Below are 18,712 nucleotides of genomic sequence, written 5' to 3' on the forward strand. Positions count from 1 at the left end.
GCCAGTCTAGCTGAAATAACAAGCCCCAGGTTCAGTCAAAACACAAGACAGACAGGCAGTTGAGGAAAACATCTTGACAGCAGTCTCTGGCATAAGCAGGCGCGCCCACAGTCACTGTGACAAAACAGCTATCCTAATCAATGGATGAAGAGGAAACTCTTATCCATGGTATTTGGATTCTTGTGGTGGGAGTGTGTGACAAAGAACACTTTTCACTTCAGGGTGCCCAGGAAACAGGGCATTGGGAGGAGACTTTCCCAATGACCTAAGTGCCTCCCATTAGAACCCCACCTCTTAAAGCTTCCAGATTCCACTACCTGGCAGCAGTGCCTTAGAATCTGTAGGCTGAACTTCTCTTGGCCTTTGGTGGACATTTCATACCTAGCCTGCCCCTGGTGCTGTGGAGTAGTTGGGCATCACGTTCACCCACTGATCTCCTCCACTTTTTCCTGCTCTCTTACCCACTCCCTGGAGACAAAGGATGGTGTTCCTTCCTTCCTTGGTAATCATTCCCATCTTCCTGCAAATACAGGGTTTGTTGGTTGTTGCTGTTGTTGTTTTTCCTGTTTACAGTGTCCCCTCAAGCTCATGGGATGAACACTTGGTGCCCAACTTGTCTCACTCTTTTAAAGACTATGGAACCCTTAGGCGGTGGGGGCTGGCTGGAGGAAGTTGGTAGGACTTTGAAAGTCATTCCAGCATGGTCTCTCCACTTCCTGCTCTGTAATATGACAAACCATGACCTGTTTCTGCTACCATGGAGCTGCCCTGCTGTGCCTTCCCTGCTCTGCTGGCCCTACAACCTTCTGAAACCAGGAGGAAAAAAAAAAAAAAAAACACCACCACCAACAACAACAAAAAACCCTTTCTCTTTCAAGTTGCCTTTGCCAGCTATTTTGTTCTGGCAACAAGAAAAGTAGCTAATACACAGGTAAAGATGGATATTCAGTGTATCTTTCCTCCTTTTCCTACACACCACACACACACACACACACACACACACACACACACACACACACACACACACACTGCTGCTTGATCTTTTGGCTTAACCATACCTTCCTGACAGCTTTTCCCAGGAGTGCACAGACAGCAACCTTGCCCTTTATCCCTGTCATACAGCATTTTACTGAAGGATGTCCATAGCTTATCCAGTTTCCTAACAAGGAGCCTTAGATTGTTTCCATGACTGCATCATTTGTCTACAAATGATGCTACTGTGAGCAACTGGATATGCATCTCTACTACTACAGGCTGCAGACACCTCTGGGAATGAGTTCCCAGAAGAGCCACCCCACCTTTGATTCCTGGCAAATTCTTACTCACCCTCTGACACCCACAGCCCAAAGAATCAGACATGAGAAAAGGCATGTCCAGAGAAATGAGGAAACTTAGCCACCTGTGTTCAGTTGCCAGCACCAGCATCATAGGGCAAGGCCCCTCGTTTTTTTGCTTCTGTAGTCTTTTATGAACAAACTGTTCAAATATAGGATTTTATTTTATTTTGCTGATTTGGGTTGTTGGTAGGTTTTGAGATAGACTGTCACGACACATCCCCATTTTGTCCTGAACTCCAGGCATCACCACCACACCTTGCTTAAGTTTCTGAAGGAACTCAGACACTCCAGTCAGGGATGCTTGTGTGCTCACTCTGAGCACTGCTTAGTGATAGGCAGCATGTGGTCTATACATTCTAAGGACTGATGAGTGGCCTTGTCAGTTTCAGGACACCAGGTAAATCTCAGAGATGGGCCCTCTGCCACACAGTGCCTCCCCATGTCTTAAGGAAAACCTTGCACAGCTACACACATGGCACATTGTCTGTTCACGTTTCTTTCTGGCTTCTGAGATGTTAACAGCATTCACCAAGGAGCAAGGAAATAGGGGCTACATAGAGCGCAATCCTCCAGTAGCAGAAGTGTTGGTGAAGACATGTGGGCACACTGAGATGCAGACAGTGTCTCCTGAAAGATGCCATGGCTCTTGTGTAGCATGAGAGGGTCCCCAAGCTTGGTCCTTAGTGTGCCCATGTTGAGAAGAGGTAGGACTCTTAAGAAGTAATTAGGTGATTAGATTCTGATGTCCTCGGGTATTGATGATGTTTTGGGGGAGGGGGCCTAGTTAGTTCTTACTAGAATATGTTAGGAAAGAGCATACCCCGAAACTCTCTAGCCTCCCATAAGCCCTCCCACTGAAATGTCACTATCTTGAGGACCTTTGCAGAGCCCAAGTTTCAGCCTTAGACTTCAGCCTCCACCTGCGAGTAAATCTACCTCCTGTCATGATTTGGTCCCCAAGGGCCCATGTGCTGAAGGTTTGGTCCCCAGCTACTGGAAAGCAAAGGGGCCTCTTGGAGCAGGGCCTAGAGGAAGGAAGTAAACCCTTGGGTAGTGTGCCCTTGAAGAGGACTATGCTCCCAACCCTTCCTCTACCCCAACTCTGATTTGCTTTTTGTTTTGTTGGGACAGGGTCTTGTAACCCAGGCTGACCTCAAACTCACAATGATTCTCTTGCCTTTTTGATGGTTGGTTTTAATTGCCAACTTTATACAACCTAGAATGACTTGGGCTGGGCTTGGTGGCGCACACCTTTAATTCCAGCACTCAGGAGGCAGAAGAGGCAGATCTCTGTGAGTTCGAGACCACCCTGGTCTACAAGAGCTAGTTCCAGGACAGCCTCCAATGCCACAGAGAAACCCTGTCTCGAAAAACAAAAACAAAAACAAACAAACAGAACTTGGGAAGAGAGTCTCAATGGGGGAATTATCTACAGTGGTGTTTCATCACAGCAAAAGTAACCCCAACTAAGCAATCTTGGGGGACAGACAATCAAAGCCACATCATTGCTTCCCCTATCATTCCTACCATCAGTTTGAAAACTGACAAGCAGAGAGGGGTTAGGAAAATTGTCCAAAGATACACAGCCAACACAAAGCCAAGCTCAGAGTCAGACAACCTGAATCAAGTCCACACTTATTTCAATGCTGATCCTCCTAGCAATTATGTTTAAGAGATTTTTAGTTTGGTTAATGTATGTATCTGTATTGGGGTCTGCAAAGTGAGCACAGGAGCCCAGTGAGGCCAGAAGAGGGCACCAGATCCCCTGGAGATGGAGTTAAAGGCAGTTAACAAGCCATGTAGGTGCTGGAAACTGGTCCTTTACAAGAACAGCATTCACTCTGAACTACTGAGCCATCTCTCCAGGCAATAGTGATGAGTTGTTTTTTTTTTTTAACATTTATGTATATTTCTGTGTCCATGTATACATTTTATATTTGAGGGTACACACATATGTAGAAGTCAGGGATGGTGTTTGTATGCATGAATATGTGTGTGTGTGTGTGTGTGTGTGTATTTACTGTCCATTAGACAACAGTTAGAGTTTTGTCTGTATATTTTAGAAACCAAAATTAGTGTAGTTTGCAAAAAAATAGAAGACCACATCTTGCTTACATAAATGAAAAATATCAGCACTTATGATTTTAACAGTGCTTAGACCCCATGTCTCAGTCACTGGTCTGTTGCTGGTAAGAGACATCATGTTAAGGTAACTCTTAAAAAAGAAAGCATTTGACTGAGGACTTGCTTATGGTTTAGATGTTTAGTTAATTATCATTATGATGGGGAGCATGGTGACATGCATGGCACTGGAGAAGTAGCTGAGACCCACATCCTGATCTGCAAGCAGGGGAGAGTGACACCAGGCCTGCTGTGAGATTTGAAACTTCCAAGTCCATCTGCAGTGACACACTTCCTCCAACAAGACCATACTTCCTCTTCAAATAGTGTCACTCTGATGACTAAACACTTAAATTTATAAGTCTACAGTGACGTTCATATTCAAACCAGGACACCCTATTAACACAGAGCTTCTGCCTCATGGTCCAAACTGGCTTCTGAGCGCCAGTCATCACACTTGTGGTCCATCCGACAGCATGAAGGAAGAAGAACCCCTTTTCTTTAATACTACTTCCCAGAAGTTGAGCATGATCATTTTAATTTTAGTCCATTGGCCATGGTCTTATCCTGTGGCCACACCTAATACCAAAAGGCTGGGAAAAGAGGCCCTCCTCCAGAACACCCTGCTAAAAATATAGGTTTATTGCTTCTAAGGAGGTAAAAATGTGCGTCTCAAAACGCCGTGGCGGATTCCACCACAAGGGTAAACAACACAAACATGTGGTGTCCAAGAGTGGACAGGGCTATGGAAGCAGTAATGAGCACACCAGGCATTTCCAAAGCCTTCCTCCTTCCACTGCACTGAAGGAAGAGCCTGGCGACCATCTGGTGTGGTCATGAGTTCCAACAGATGACTGACATCAAGTCAGCTGTTGTTCAGAGTGGCCCCCACCTGGAGACTGCTCAGACTCATGATTCAGATCGGCCTCAGTGAGCCCCTGTAGAGTCCAATCATGCCTGTGTTCCCAGCACTGTTGGGTGCTTCTTCAGCCTTCCCTGCCTGGCTTTGTGGGATCAGAAGAGGACTGTGCCCTCCCTCTGATGCCTGGTGGCCTGTGTCTGAAATTGTGTCTCTGGTGACCGCTAGGCTCTGCACAGCTGCCTCTGTCTGCTTCACCCCTTCTAACTCAAGTGTGTTTGCCCTCAATAAATACAAATAGCACCCCCAAGGTCATTTTCAGATCTTGACATATAGCCTTCAAGTTTTGAATTTGTTTCTTGTTCCTTGACCCTCTGGGCTCAGACTCCATTCCACAATGACAGCTGTCACTCTCAGTCTACCCAGAAGCAGACCCTCCAGCCCCCACCTCCACACAGCCTACCCAGCAACTCTACAATGTATTCAGGCTCAATGCAGGGCAGGTCCAAGCACTGCTTTGTGGGGCATCTCTGCAGCCCTCCCTCAGAATGACAAGGAGTCACTCACTGTGTAGCATGTTCTAGGAAAAAAAGAAAAGACAGTTCAAGCCAGCTCAGAGGCATATTGCATCTACAGGGACACCAAACCCTAGGGACCTGGTTCTCAGCAACTCTTGCTGCTGGAGATCCTCTTGGCAATGAGAGGACTTGTGGCACCTTTGGGTGCCAGGACTGGCTGCTGGGAGGAGCATTTGCTCATTCAGACCATAAAAAAGGTCTTCTGCAAGCTAGACACACCATGTCCTTAGTTCCAGGTCAGTATGACCCACTGTCTGCTGGGGTGGCTCACTTCAGGTGTCAACATTCGTGGATTAAGGAGCATTCAGAGCAAGGCTGTTCCCAGAAGGCACCATCACACGTGGGTGCACTGTGGGCACACACTCTCACTCTGCAGGGGCGGACTACAACAGGACAAAGGAGAGCTGGCCTCTCCCTGACGGCTGGACAGAGTCTGCAATCTGCTGCCTAGACCGCAGATTCCGGGCGCTGTGACTTTGGACCCCCAAACCTTTCACCACAGTCTCCCAAATTCTCAGACTTTATGCTGAAGGCTAAGAGTGACACTACCCATGCCCTTGTGCCTAGGCCTGTGGGTACATGCTGTGGTCATCAGACTCTACATCTTGCAACCAGCCTGGCCTGGGATTTCTAGCCACAGGCACCTGCCCTGGGAGCCCTGGCTGATGGAGCTACCCTCAGGCTTGTCTGTCCAAAGCAGAGTAGACCACAGGCCGGGGGAGCTGCAAATTACACTCTTCTGCTGGGGCTGCAAGGCTCTCATACACTCCCTGCTCTTGCTTCCCCATTTGCTGCCCTCCTTCCCTGCTCCAGACTCTGAAATGGCTCCTGTGCCTCTCAGAGCAAAGGCCAGAGCTTCCCCAGCCAGAGTCTGGTCTGTTGGAAGTCCCCCTCATCCTCTCCGTTCCTTCCTCTTCCTCACCCCATCCACACAGTACTAGTCCAGCCTCCAGAGCTGGGTGTTTGCTTTCCCCTTGTCCTGATGCTCCCCCTCAATGCTCTCCTTCCCCAGTCTTTAAGAGACCCCTTTCCCAGAGGCCTAGCTGAAACACCAGCATTCCCAGTGTGTCACACCCTCCTCTTCGCTGACATGGTTTTTTTTTTTTTTTTTTTTTACCATCCTTCTATGTAATAGTCTCTATCCTGCTTTGTTTTGTTTTGTTTTTCAAAACAGGGTTTTTCAATAGCTTTGCAGCCTGTCCTGGAACTCACTCTGTAGAGCAGCCTGGCCTCAAAATTTGGGATTAAAGGCATGTGCCACCACAGCCCGGCTTCTGTCCTGCTTTTAAAGTCATCCTTAACATCTGTGTGTCTATCTTCCCTAGGAACAGGTGGGCTTCAGAGAGTAGCAAGGGCAGTAGGGGTTTGGAGTTTTGTTTTGTATCCAGAGTACTTAGATGGGCCGAGAAGGGAAAGAAAAAGGGAGGGGAAGGGTTGCTGAAAGCACTGAAGACTGATGGACTGACAGACTGATAGTGACTCACTAGGAGACTCTGTGTTTCCTGGTTCTGGGTTCAGATGTCCCCAGGAGATAAGTGGGAGGCTGTTTCCAGGGCAGGGAGGATCAGCTGGAACTGAAGGACTGAAATGGAAGGTGCTCCTCCTGACCATTCACCCCTGGTGGGCCTGGGGGTGGGGCAGGTGGCTGGAATCCTAGGACTTGCTCCCTGTGCCTGAATGTGCCTAGCCTTTTGCATTCAGGCACTCATCCTGGTGTGGTTCACAGCTGCTCCGTGACTAAGCACTGAGGAAGTGGAGATGCCTTTCCTTCTCATCACAGTAGGTGTTTTAAGTCACCTACAAGTGGTTGAAAAGACACCACCGGATGTGTGCAGCACCTGCGCACTGTACAGGACTTGAGCACTGTGGGTACCAGTGATCCTGGGTACCAGAGATAGGAGCACTGGCGTTCCCCACTCTCCCTCCTGTGCCCAGTTGTTTCATCAACTTTTCCTGGGGAAAACTTCTGCTCACTGTGGATAGGGCACCAACCACAGGCCAAGTAACAAGTCTAGCCTGGTGAATAAAGGCGTTTATTGGGTGAGAGGTTTCGTACAGGACTTCTCTGATGCACCCACTATCATTGGAAAGTCGCACCTCAGCATGGGCGAGAATTTCCCCAAGGCTATATAGATGGGGTTGCAAAAGAAAGGAAGAAAGAAAGAAAGAAAGAAAGAAAGAAAGAAAGAAAGAAAAAAGCAACTCTTGAGGTATAAAGCATGGCATGACACCTGAGGTTGTCCTCTGGCTTTCACATATGCAATCATACAAATACATGTACAAGTGTGTGCTCTTGTACACACACACACACACACACACACACACACACACACACACACACTGCTTTTTCTAAAGACAAATTCCTGTGCATTCTAGGCTGGCTTTAAATGCCTAGTTCTCTTCCTAGTTCTCATCTGTCTCTTGATGCTGGGATTGAAGTTGGGATCACCATGGTCAGCCTAAAACTTTAAATGTTTCCCTTTCATCAGCCCCTGCCTGTGCAGCTGCCTTGACAGGAAGGAGGATGGCAGAAAGGGGTGGCTCCTTGACAGTCGGGCCTCCAGAAGTAGCGTCTCTTGAGTGGTTTTAAAGGTCACTTGCTGACCCAACCGACCGACCGACCATTGCTGAGACTGAGGAAACACGAAGGAAGTGTTATGCAAGTGGGCATGGAGACTCACGGGCTCCTGCCAGGAGGCCTGCCTGGTTTGATGCCTGGTGCTGCCCTGTACAGCTCCCCGCCTCAGGAGCCCTCCAGTACCACAGCTGTGGTCACAGGCTGGCCAGATGACAGATAGTCCTGGGTGTGTGTCCCCCACACTGAGCTGACAGCTGAGGACAGAACAGGATGGCGCCAGCCACCACCAGCTAGGGACTTTTCAGAGCAGGTACCGTGAGAGCTACCAGAGGACTTGTGACTTTTGTCCCACAGTCAAACTTCAGGATTGCACAAACCTCCAGCCTGGAGTGACCTTGCCTTGTGGGGAAGCACAGTGAAGCCTAGGCTCCCACACAGACAGTAAGTCCACATGGGTACAGAATGCCAGTGTTCTAAGAGCTTAAAATATGTTCACAGAAGGAGCAAAGCCTGCCAGCTGTTCTCCTTGGATCCACTCTACACACACCAATATTCAAAGGGAGCCCAGACATTATGGAAGGGGCTGTTTGCCCAAGCTCTGCCCTCACAGCGACAGGACGAGTCCAATCCTAAACCTGCCTTTCCATCCACATGGACTTCACTGGACAATGGCTCTTCAGCCTCCCATTCCTCCTCCTCCTTTTTGTCCTCCTTGCCCCTCAAGGCTGGCCAGCAGGCAGGCCCAAGGCCACCCCATGTCTATGCTAGCCTGACAGCCAGATGGCCTCCTTCATCACCCAGGCTGCATCACACACACACACACACACACACACACACACACACACACAGAGAGAGAGAGAGAGAGAGAGAGAGAGAGAGAGACCCCGCCCTGACACAGGCTGGGAGCTGACTCAGCATCATAGGAAATTCTAGAACTTACCCTTTTCTTTCCCTACCCCACCCCCACCCCCAGCAAATCCAGAACAGTCCAGCTGTACTCTCCCCAGCATGTCTACTTGAGTTTGCACTGGTTTGGGACTCAATGGATCAAGCCTTGAACTCTTCCCTTTTTGCTGTAGCCCACATCTGACCACAGCAGGTCACCATGCTCAGTGGAGGTGGCAGTGTCTAGGCTGCTTTGTGTCATCATTAGAAAGACTTCAGACGATTTCAGCAGTTCAGGAAACAGGAAGAGAACTGAGTGTTGACGTCACAGCTTCTTCCTTTTTTCCACCTGGATTATGTTTTTCCCATTCATGCAGAGAAGCTTCCAGAATGGTCAGGATCCAGGTGCTGACCACAGATATGGACATCACCAAAGCTGGATTGGTATTGGATGGGACAGTTTCCTGGTCACAAGGATGACCTGGGAGCAAAGTTCAGCATCAAAATGTGATCTTTGATGATATGGACTGAATCCTGCTGCTAGTGGACATTGGGCAGGCATATCTTGTTAAACTACTCCAGCCAGTGTCCTCTTACCTAGTCAGACAGGATACTACATGAAAAAGAAGCAGCCCAAGACTAGCACCAGGCTACTGTGTGAGGACAGGAGTGACCATCCTTGACATCCAAACACAGTGGGCAGCCAGCTTGAATCACTCATGGCCAGACTTTGTGAAATAGGCATGCCTTGATGACATACCAGATCACAGACAGTCCTCTTCCTCAGGGCTATGTGGGCTCTGTTTGTCTATCCTGTCTTTAGGTCTCTCAGTAGAAAACATAGTATAAAATGATAAGCCTGAATCTTGGCCTTGACTAGTGGATAGCAGCTACCTGCAAGAGTCCCTGGGTGAGGGCAGACATGACGATGGTGGCCTCAAGCCAAAAGAGCACTCACAGAGCCAGGCCCAGGTCCTGTCACCTACTCTTCTCACCTTCACATAAAGAGAGGGAAACAGAGACTCGAGACTTCTTCTGGAAGTCTGATTATGCTTGGAGTTTAACACAGCCATGGCTTCTTTAAACCAGTGTTCTTACTGGGGAAAGATGACGATTCCCTGGTCAGCTCAGCATTCAAGCTGTAGGAATGATCACACACACACACACACACACACACACACACACACACACACAGAGAGAGAGAGAGAGAGAGAGACAGAGAGAGAGAGACAGAGAGAGAGACAGAGACAGAGACAGAGAGATACATACACATAACAGAGAGACAGAGAGATACAGACACACAGAGACACATGCACATATCCAAAGACAGAAACAGAAGTAGAAACACACAGACATACCCCCATAGAGACACATAAACACAGACAAGACACCAGTTTCTAGCATTTACTTTCCAATTCAGTGTAGCAAACCAATGACTGAGCTGTGCCATCAGCTGAAGTGAGGGTCAGGTAGAGAGAGACATCGTTGCCCCATGAGATCAAGGTCTTGGGCTTGGAGGCTCTTTTTTGTTTTGCAGCCTTTCCACTCAAAGGACAGCCACAGATCCTTACAAAATGTCAAATCTGGGTCATCCACCCATGGATATTGATTGAACAGTCAAAAGGTTCCTCCTTATTTTATGAGACTCAGCCATGCTACTGTTGACTGACTGGAAACTCAGCCCTCAGTTTCATAAGGTCTCAGTATCTGGATGTGAGGATGCTGGGGGCAGTTAGAGTAGGTAAAAGCATGAGAGTGGGGATGCCAAGATGACATTAGTGGCTTTTAAAGAAGAGAAAGAGAGGCCCAGACTAGCACATTTGTCCTGTCTTATCATGTGCTGACTTCTGTCAGGGGCTAGAGAGATGGTCCTGTGGTTGCGAGTACTTCTGGCTCTTCTAGAGGACACTAGTTCTGCTCCCAGCACCCATGCCAGGTGACTCCAAGTGCTGTAGCTCCAGCTGTGGGGACTGACTCCTTTTGGCTTCCAACGGTACCTGCACATATGTGTCATACACACACACACACACACAAAAAAAAAAAAATAACAAAAGAAAACTTTTAAAGTATTTTTATTTAAGCATCATCATCATCATTTGTTTTAACAAAAAGCTACAACTTAAACCACACACAAATTACTCAAACCCAAAGACTATACAACTAAGTATACTTCTGTACTGCTAGAGTATATTTATATTAAAATAAATAAATAAATGAAGATGCAGAAGGCTGCCCACCCACGGGCTGGCATGCTCTAAATTACAGACCTAATCTCTTCCCTGCAATTTTGAAATCTAGAAGTATCTGAAAGCTGAACCTCTCTCATTGACTGTATTAATTACGGTTACATTGCTGTGACAATAGCTGACTGAAACTTAAGGAAGGGGAGATGCATTTTTGCCCAGTTTCAGCCCATCATGATGGGAAGGGATAGAAGAATAGCTCACTTCACTGCAATTCAAAATGTAGTGCAGGCTGCTCACATCACAGCAGACCAGAAAGCGGAGAGGCAGAAGCTAGGGGCCCGGCACAGCCCCTCAAAGGCCCCCTCATAGATGTATACACAGACATGTAAAAGCATCTGTGCAGGCTGCCTCAGGAAGTAGCCTTGAGGTCACTGTTGTCTGCAGAGCAAGAAATGGGAACTGGGATGAAAGGAGAAGGAAACTGAGGTTTCCTGGTGCATTTCTAAATCATGATGGAATGCTCACTCCACATAGAAAACACATTTTAACATTAAAGTAAAAGGTGAATGGATGTTTCACTCCCATCAGGATGGCAGGAGGATTTGAGCCCCAGGATATAGTGCCCCAGGCCTATAATCACAAAACTTGAGACGTAGAAGCAAGAGGATCTGTAGTTCAGGATCAGCCTCAGCTATGAGTGGAAGGCTAGCCTGAGCTACATGAGACCTTGCAGAAAGAGGAAGCAAGAGGGAGAAGAAAGGGAGAAAGGGAGGGAAGGAGGAAAAGAAAGAAGGAAGGAAGGAAGATAAGGAAAAGTAGTAACAGTGTCAAGGATTTCTAGAAACTTGAATCTCTATGCACCATTAGTAGAAACCTACATGGTGCAGACACTGTGGAAAACAGTATGGAGTCTCTTCAAAAAGTTAAACAGAAAGAGGGGACCAGGGTTCAAAATTCTTGGCACCTACTTGGCAGCTCACAACTATCTCTAAGTTCAAAGGGATCCCACTCCATCTTGTGAACACTATGAGCATGACACACATGTGATGTATGGACATATATGTAGTGAAAGCATCCATATATGTTATAGAATAATCTTTTCTACAGTGTGAAGATGTGTCTTTGCCAAGGAGCCTTCCGATTGGTTTAATAGACAGTTAAATGCCCAATAGCTAAGCAGGGAGGAGAGAGAAAGAGAGAGAGAGAGAGAGAGAGAGAGAGAGAGAGAGAGAGAAGAGAAGAGGAGATGAATCTAGGTGGGAGAGAGATGCCAGAGGAGACAGAGAGGAAGCAGGACATGTAGAAAGAGAGGAAAGAGCCATAAGCCACATGGCAGCATGCAGATGAATAAAAATGGTTAATTTAAGTTATAAGAGCTAGTTAGAAACAAACCTAAGCTAAGGCCAAGCTTTCGAAGCTAATAATAAGTCTCTGTGTCATGATTTGGGGGCTGGTGGTTCAAGAAAGCCTGTAACACATATACATAAAAAGTAAAAAATAAATAAAAGGAAAGAATTATCATGTGACCCATTGATTCTACATTTGGGTATATATGCAAAGGAATTGAAAGCAGGAATACAAAGATACATTTACCTGTCCGTGGTCATAAAAGTCCTGTTCATGGAAGCCAAAAGGTGGACATCCTGTTTTGGGAACCAAATGGCTCCAGGGCAGAGGTTTCTTAAGCTCACAAGAGAGTGGGCGTGGCCAGGGAGTGGTGAGTGAATCCAAGCTGCTCTCAGTGAGGACTGATGAGCTCTGTGCACAGATGCAGAACCCAAGATTCCCATGAGCTGCTGGTACCAGGAATGCTGGCCAAGTAGATCTTGGACCTGGCTATCACAGTGCCAGGCTCCTAAATGAGCAGTAAGAAGTCAGGGCAAGGTGTCTGAAGCTAGACCCCTGTGTCTCTCAGGAGGCTCCCAGGCAATGGATCTTCAAGTTTGGATCTTCACCCTCAAGTTTCACCTTTTTTCCCTCTCTCTCTTGCAGCTTTTCCTTTTTAGGCAAAAGAAGTGCTTTTCTTGCTCAGTTAATTTGGATCAATTTTGTGGCTTCCACGGTTTATTTAAAGTTCCTCCTTTCCAATAAAATGTGGCCTGGGATGATCTTGCAGTGCCGAGAGCTCTGGCCCAACAAGGAGGCAGGGCCACAGGTGTGTGTAAAGTTCCAGCCCACAATAAAATCTGTTCACTGCTCACACATGCCCCGGGGCTCCAGTGGGCCCCAGCATCCTCGTCTATACCCACAGACCAATTAAGAAAACAGGCCCAGCCTTGTTCATTAGAGGGATGGATCACAGGGACAGTGACCAAAGAACCAAAGGCCCCATGGAAATGAGAGATAGCCCAATAGAAGTAGCAGAGTTTCCCACACTTAACCCCAGGCTGAGAAAAGAAACTTCATTTGTCCCCAAATTCAAAATAGTCCATTCAACCACAGAAAGCAGGGAAGAATCAGGGGACAAGGATACCAGCTTCCCTTTTGCCTCAACCCCTCTGTTCATCTATCCTCACTGACTCCAGGCTGAACCAGCCAAAATTTAGAGACAAGGAAGCCTGGGAAATACAATTTACAGGACACAAGTATCAGCTATCCAGAGTACCCCAGGTACGAAGGCAAAGGGTCCCACAGTTCATGGTGTGAGCTGCTGTGGTAACCCTGTAACTGCCCTGGCCAGAAATGAAGACTTCCAAAAAGTCTTCTGGTCCCTTCTCTCAATCTGACTATCAGACTACTGAAACAATGGGCCCTAAAGATGGGGGATTTCCTCAGGATTCTCATGATGGGAAAGTAAAGAATACCAGCCAGAGGGGAGTTTATCTGAGAAAGATTTTCACACAGTCCTAACTTTTCAGACCACCTCACAGACTACGACTGAAGCCCAGACAGTAATAGGTCAGTGGTGGGTGGGGTCACATCTTCACCAGGACTATGTAGATGTGCACATCCTTGGCCCTCTATTTATAGTGTGACCTCACTTCAGGACCCTGAAGACAGACTTAGGTTTGGGAGTTCACTGAATCTCTTCTTCCTTCTTCCCAATGTGGCCATACTGAATAGATACTCTTTTTCTTCTTTCCACTGTTAATTTGGCTCTTTTAATTGGCTTAGGCTTATTGAGAATGAGTGGCTAGACCTGACTTGGGATACAGGTGGTAACCTCCAAATCTGTAACAGCCCCAGCTCAGGGGGAGCATCTCTGCTGTTTTCCACCTGTCCTGGTACTGTTGCTCTACATGCCCCATAGACACAGGGTTCCCAGAATTTAATCCTGATGTTCCAATTATCCGGGGAAACTTACAAGTATCTAGCTATCTACACAGTGAACTTCTGAAGTCGTTTGCTTCTCTGGCTCCCTTTTACCAGGCTCATCACCCACCTGGAGACTCTCTACTCTGCAAATATGGGCACACTGGACGTGTGTAAGATACTGTTGTGTGTCAAATTTTTTTTTGTGGTGGGGGGGGAGACATAAACAAGCATCTACTCACCCCAGAGAGAGAACTGACAGTGGGACAAAGTATGGATACCACCAAAGTCCAACTTGGTGAACCAATGGATTCTATTGGAGTTATTTATAGGAATATAGGTGTGGTGCTTTGAACATTCATGGCCCCCATAGACTCAGAGGGTGTGGCATTACTAGGAGGTATGGCCTTGTTGGAGTAGGCATGGCTTTGTTGGTGGAGGTGCTTCACTAGTTCTGAGAAGCTCAAGCCAGTTCACTTCCTGCTGCCTGCTAGTCTAGACGGAGAACTCTCAGCTCCTTGTCCAGCATCATGTAGGCCTGCACGCTGCCATGCTTTCTGCCATGCTGATAATGGACTACATTTCTGAAACTGTAAGCCAACCCCAATTAAATGTTATGGTGTCTCTTCACAGCAATAAAAACCCTAAAACAACGTGGGGCGTTGGAGGCACACGCCTTTAATCCCAGCACTTGGGAGGCAGAGGCAGGTGGATCTCTGAGTTCGAGACCAGCCTGGTCTACAAGAGCAAGTTCCAGGGCAGCCTCCAAAGCCACAAAGAAACCTGTCTCAAAAAACAAAAACAAACAAACAAACAAAAAAACTCTAAGACAACAGGTAAGGAATGTCTCAAAGACAGCTACATCACCAAAGCCCATCGCTGGCAGAGGCAGCATCTCACAAAAGCTGGAGATCTGGAGCATGCTGCACAGCCTGCAGGCAGCTCAGCGGGCAGGAGGTGTCCTTTCCAGATGACTCAGTTGGCCTGAGCCTCCTCCTGCAGGCAGCTCAGCTGGTCTCTGCTTCTCCCAATCTGCCAGGCTCTTGGCTTGTCTGAGAGTGTCTCTCAGAAGTCCTTAACTGTTTTTACACTACTGGGTACCAAGGAGCCTGGTGAATCTTGAACAGTTTCAGGAACTTCCTGAAACTATTTTGAGTTGTTTACTTCCTGTCTTAAAGAGGTCCGTAGTATTTCACCTCCCTGTAAACATCCTGTTTTAAAGTTTCCTTCCAAGATAGAAGGTTTTAATCTAGGAAGAAAGTGTTACACAACAGGTAGAGGCCAAACACAGATAAGTGAGAGACCACACACACACACACACACACACACACACACACACACACACACACAGTCCTGGAGGATGGCTAGGACATGGGCTTCTATAACTTCTGTGGAGAAATGGCTGTGCTCCCAAGGTCAGAGGCCCAAGGTTACTTGGGTGCACAGGACCAGGCCATAGATTAGGAATGAAAGTGTTCTTTGTTTAAATCCAGCCAAAGCATCCAACCTTGCATGGCCTGAGCCAATCATACTCCATACAACCTGCTTGACTAGATGAGACAGATGTGAGTGAGATCACAGAAAGGAGCCACAAGAAAAAAGAGGAACAATGACGATATAACCACATTTACTCCCTGCTTCTTCCACCAGGCTGCTCTGATCTTGTTTGGTCATCAAGATTGAGAAAGGGAAGGACCATTATTACTGTCTCATAGAGAGGGAAAGAGCTATGAAAACAAAGAAAGACCAGCACAGTGGCTCAAGGTACCATCTGACTCAAAAGCTACAGTGCAGTCAAGGGCTATCCCTAATGGCATTTCGGCTATGTCTAGAAAAGGGTTAATAAGAAGAAATGATAAGGAAGGGACCCACGGCAGGCATAGGGGATGGTAGCACCCTGCCCTGAATGCAGGCCTGTTAGGAGCCCAGCCTTGCCACTTGAGGCTCACCATCTCAGAAAGGCCCTGGTACCCTTCCCTTGCCAGCCCCAGCCCTGGAAGTGCATGAGGTTGAGCATTCAGAAGTGAGAAAAGCCACTCCTCTTCCCTCCCAAGGAGGAGGAACACCCATTCTCCACCCTTTTCCTCCCTTGGAGCTGACACTTCAGGTTCTGTTCCCTTTTCTGGGAGGTGCTGTTACACAACAAGGTGGAGGAAGACGTGGTATGGACACTGCACACGCTTCCCTGAGTTCTCCACCATGTCCTGCTAGCAGAGAGTGGTGTCCTCTCTTTCCCAACAAGCACAGAATGCCTGAGCCCTTATACAAATGGACAGATGTCATGTACCAGGCACATTCAGGGCTAGGGGAGAGGTGGCCAAAGTCTCACTTGAGCAAACTTGTTCTATTCCCTCCCTGTCAGACTAACGCACACGCAGGACAGGAATTCAGGCTGTGTTTGGCTGAACAAGGAACTCTGTCTTAACTGGGGCATCCCAACTCATGGAGGCAATCCTGAAGAGGTGTGCAGTTGTAGTTTTGATTATTTTTCACCCAAGGGGTTGCAGGAGATAACTTCTTTATATATGTATATAACAGAAAAGCTCCCTGGGAGGCAGACAGAATCTTTCCTGTACCTCTGGCCACCATTCTAAGTGCACCCTGGAAACCAGTTGTCCTCACTGCTCATATGTCCAGATTCCTGCTTACGGGTTAGATGACCCTCCACCATCACTCACCCATACAGATGAACATTGCAACTGCAATGCCTTTTCATATAGAGAAAATGACCCTGATTCATGGAGTCTCTCTGGTTCTGGTCCCCAGAATCAGTAAACAGCTTGTCCTTGGAGCCATTGCCTCCCCATTCCTGAGCAGCGGCTCCACAAGGCCAATGCCATCCCTTGGGCTGTGTGACAGAGGGGCATTCCTGGCCTTCCAGAGTCACAGTTGGAGGATGCCACATTACAGATGGGGACAGATGCTTGTAACTCAGCATAACTCTCTTGAGCCTTGCATCAGTTTTTTTTCTGGAGACCTTTTGGTTTGGAAACAAAGCCCCTGGCTCCTCCTGGGTTGTGCTGGCCTGTAAACATCCTGGTCTGAATTTACTGAGGTGGGTTGCTAAATTTAATTGCCAGTTTCCATGCCATGTGATGGTGTGTAACAGGCCAGCTCACCTCGTGAGTTAGCCAAGGGTTTTAAATAAATGCTTTCTGTTGGAAAGGATGATAAAGATTCCTATTATTCACCACTGGGCCTGGAGATTGAGCAGGTCCTGTTTTTACAAGGGAGGCACAGTGGTGCTAATCTTACAAGCTCTGTCACTCCCCACTGTTGAGGAAGACGGCCTTGGGGGCCCCCGAGGAAAGAGCTCTGGCCAGGCTTCAAGAGACCTTTGCCAGCCCAATCCATCTGAGGTCCCTGTGACCTTGGGACACAAATAGCTCTGTGGACCAGCCTCAGCTTCTCCATCCAGGAAGAGGAATGTACCACAAAGCATAGGGAGCCACGGCTGGCACTTGGTACGCTCAGCAACTGTGTTATAGACATGCAAGGACATCTGAGTGGACACATCCAGAACACCAGGCTACAAGCCAGCCAGAGAAATCACGTCCTTCATACTCGTGTCCTTCAAGACACCAGAGACAATAAAATAATGCCACTGTGCTGTGCGCATTTTTTAAATAACTTTCTTACAAAGCCCTTCTCACTGAAGACTCATTCGGTCTTCCCCCACCCACCCACCCACCCCCAAAATTACTCAAAGTGTCCAGAGAAGTTTCAGCATTAACCTCACTTGGGAACCTATAAGAGATGCAGTCTCAGACTACATCTCCTTCCTGGTCATCTGGAATGTGTAGCTTGAAACGTCCCCAGGGACGGGTATGACTATTAGCTTGACAACGTTCCCCAGGGATACGTATGCGCTCAGTTTTGAGGGACACTGCCTAAGTTTGTCACATTTCAGTGTACCTCAGAAACCTTCCTGAATGGCTTCTTACTATCTTGGTAGGCCAGCTGCTGAGTCCACACATCCTGATCAGGCCCCCAAGATTTGTACATCAAGTGAGTTTCCTGCTGGTAAGGATGTTATCTAGGGACCACACTTCAAGAACCACCAGGAGGTCTCCCTGAGCAGGCTGCTTTTAGACTCATAATACCCAGGTTACCCAAAGCCCATCTTAGTATTTCCTTAATATGAACAGTGGCCTCCTCTATCCATGAATTACTGTATCCTCCTCTTAACATGTGTTTCTGGTTCTTCCTCTCTTTTATTTTAGTCATAGTAGTAACTAGTACCAGTGCTGGCGATGGACAGCATGACCTCTCCTACTGAGTCTTGATCCTTCTCATTCAGTAGGTCATGATTTCCTACTTTGGGGGTTGGGGTGGGTTGAGATGAATTGCCCAAGCTGGCCTTGCACTCCTAGAAACAAGCAATCCTCCTGTCTCTGAGTCCAAGTAGCTGGGACCACAAGCATGTGCCATTGTGCCAGCTTCTTGCCTGACTTTTACTAATTTTTGCCATTTGGCACCTAGGACTTCTACCTTCTATATAAGATACATCAGACTTTTTTACCTAGTACATGCTTGAGTGGAGATGGCAAATCAGTGTCATTTGGAGTGGAAGCTGTTTCACAGATGTCAATGAAAAGAATAACTAGAGGAGGTGGTAAGTACAAGTAGGAAAATAAAGGGTGATGGATGCAGCCATCAACTTCTCTTGCTCGTTCCTCACCTGTGTGTCTTGTGACATGAAGTTTGGGGGTGCAAAAGGTTGAGAGAAGTAACTGCCTGGTTCTGGTGACATGGAGACTAGTGGAAAGCTAGAAGGGACTCAGAGGTGTGGCTTCAAGGCCTCCAATGATTCTGCACCTCTTTCTAGTGGAGGTGTTGGCTATCTTAGCTTACCATCGTCTTTCATGGATGTTTGTCCGAGACAGTAACCTTAGGAAGACAGTGTGCCTCTTTCT

The sequence above is a fragment of the Cricetulus griseus genome, chromosome 3 (genome assembly GCF_003668045.3).
Source record: "Cricetulus griseus strain 17A/GY chromosome 3, alternate assembly CriGri-PICRH-1.0, whole genome shotgun sequence".
Taxonomy (NCBI): domain Eukaryota; kingdom Metazoa; phylum Chordata; class Mammalia; order Rodentia; family Cricetidae; genus Cricetulus; species Cricetulus griseus.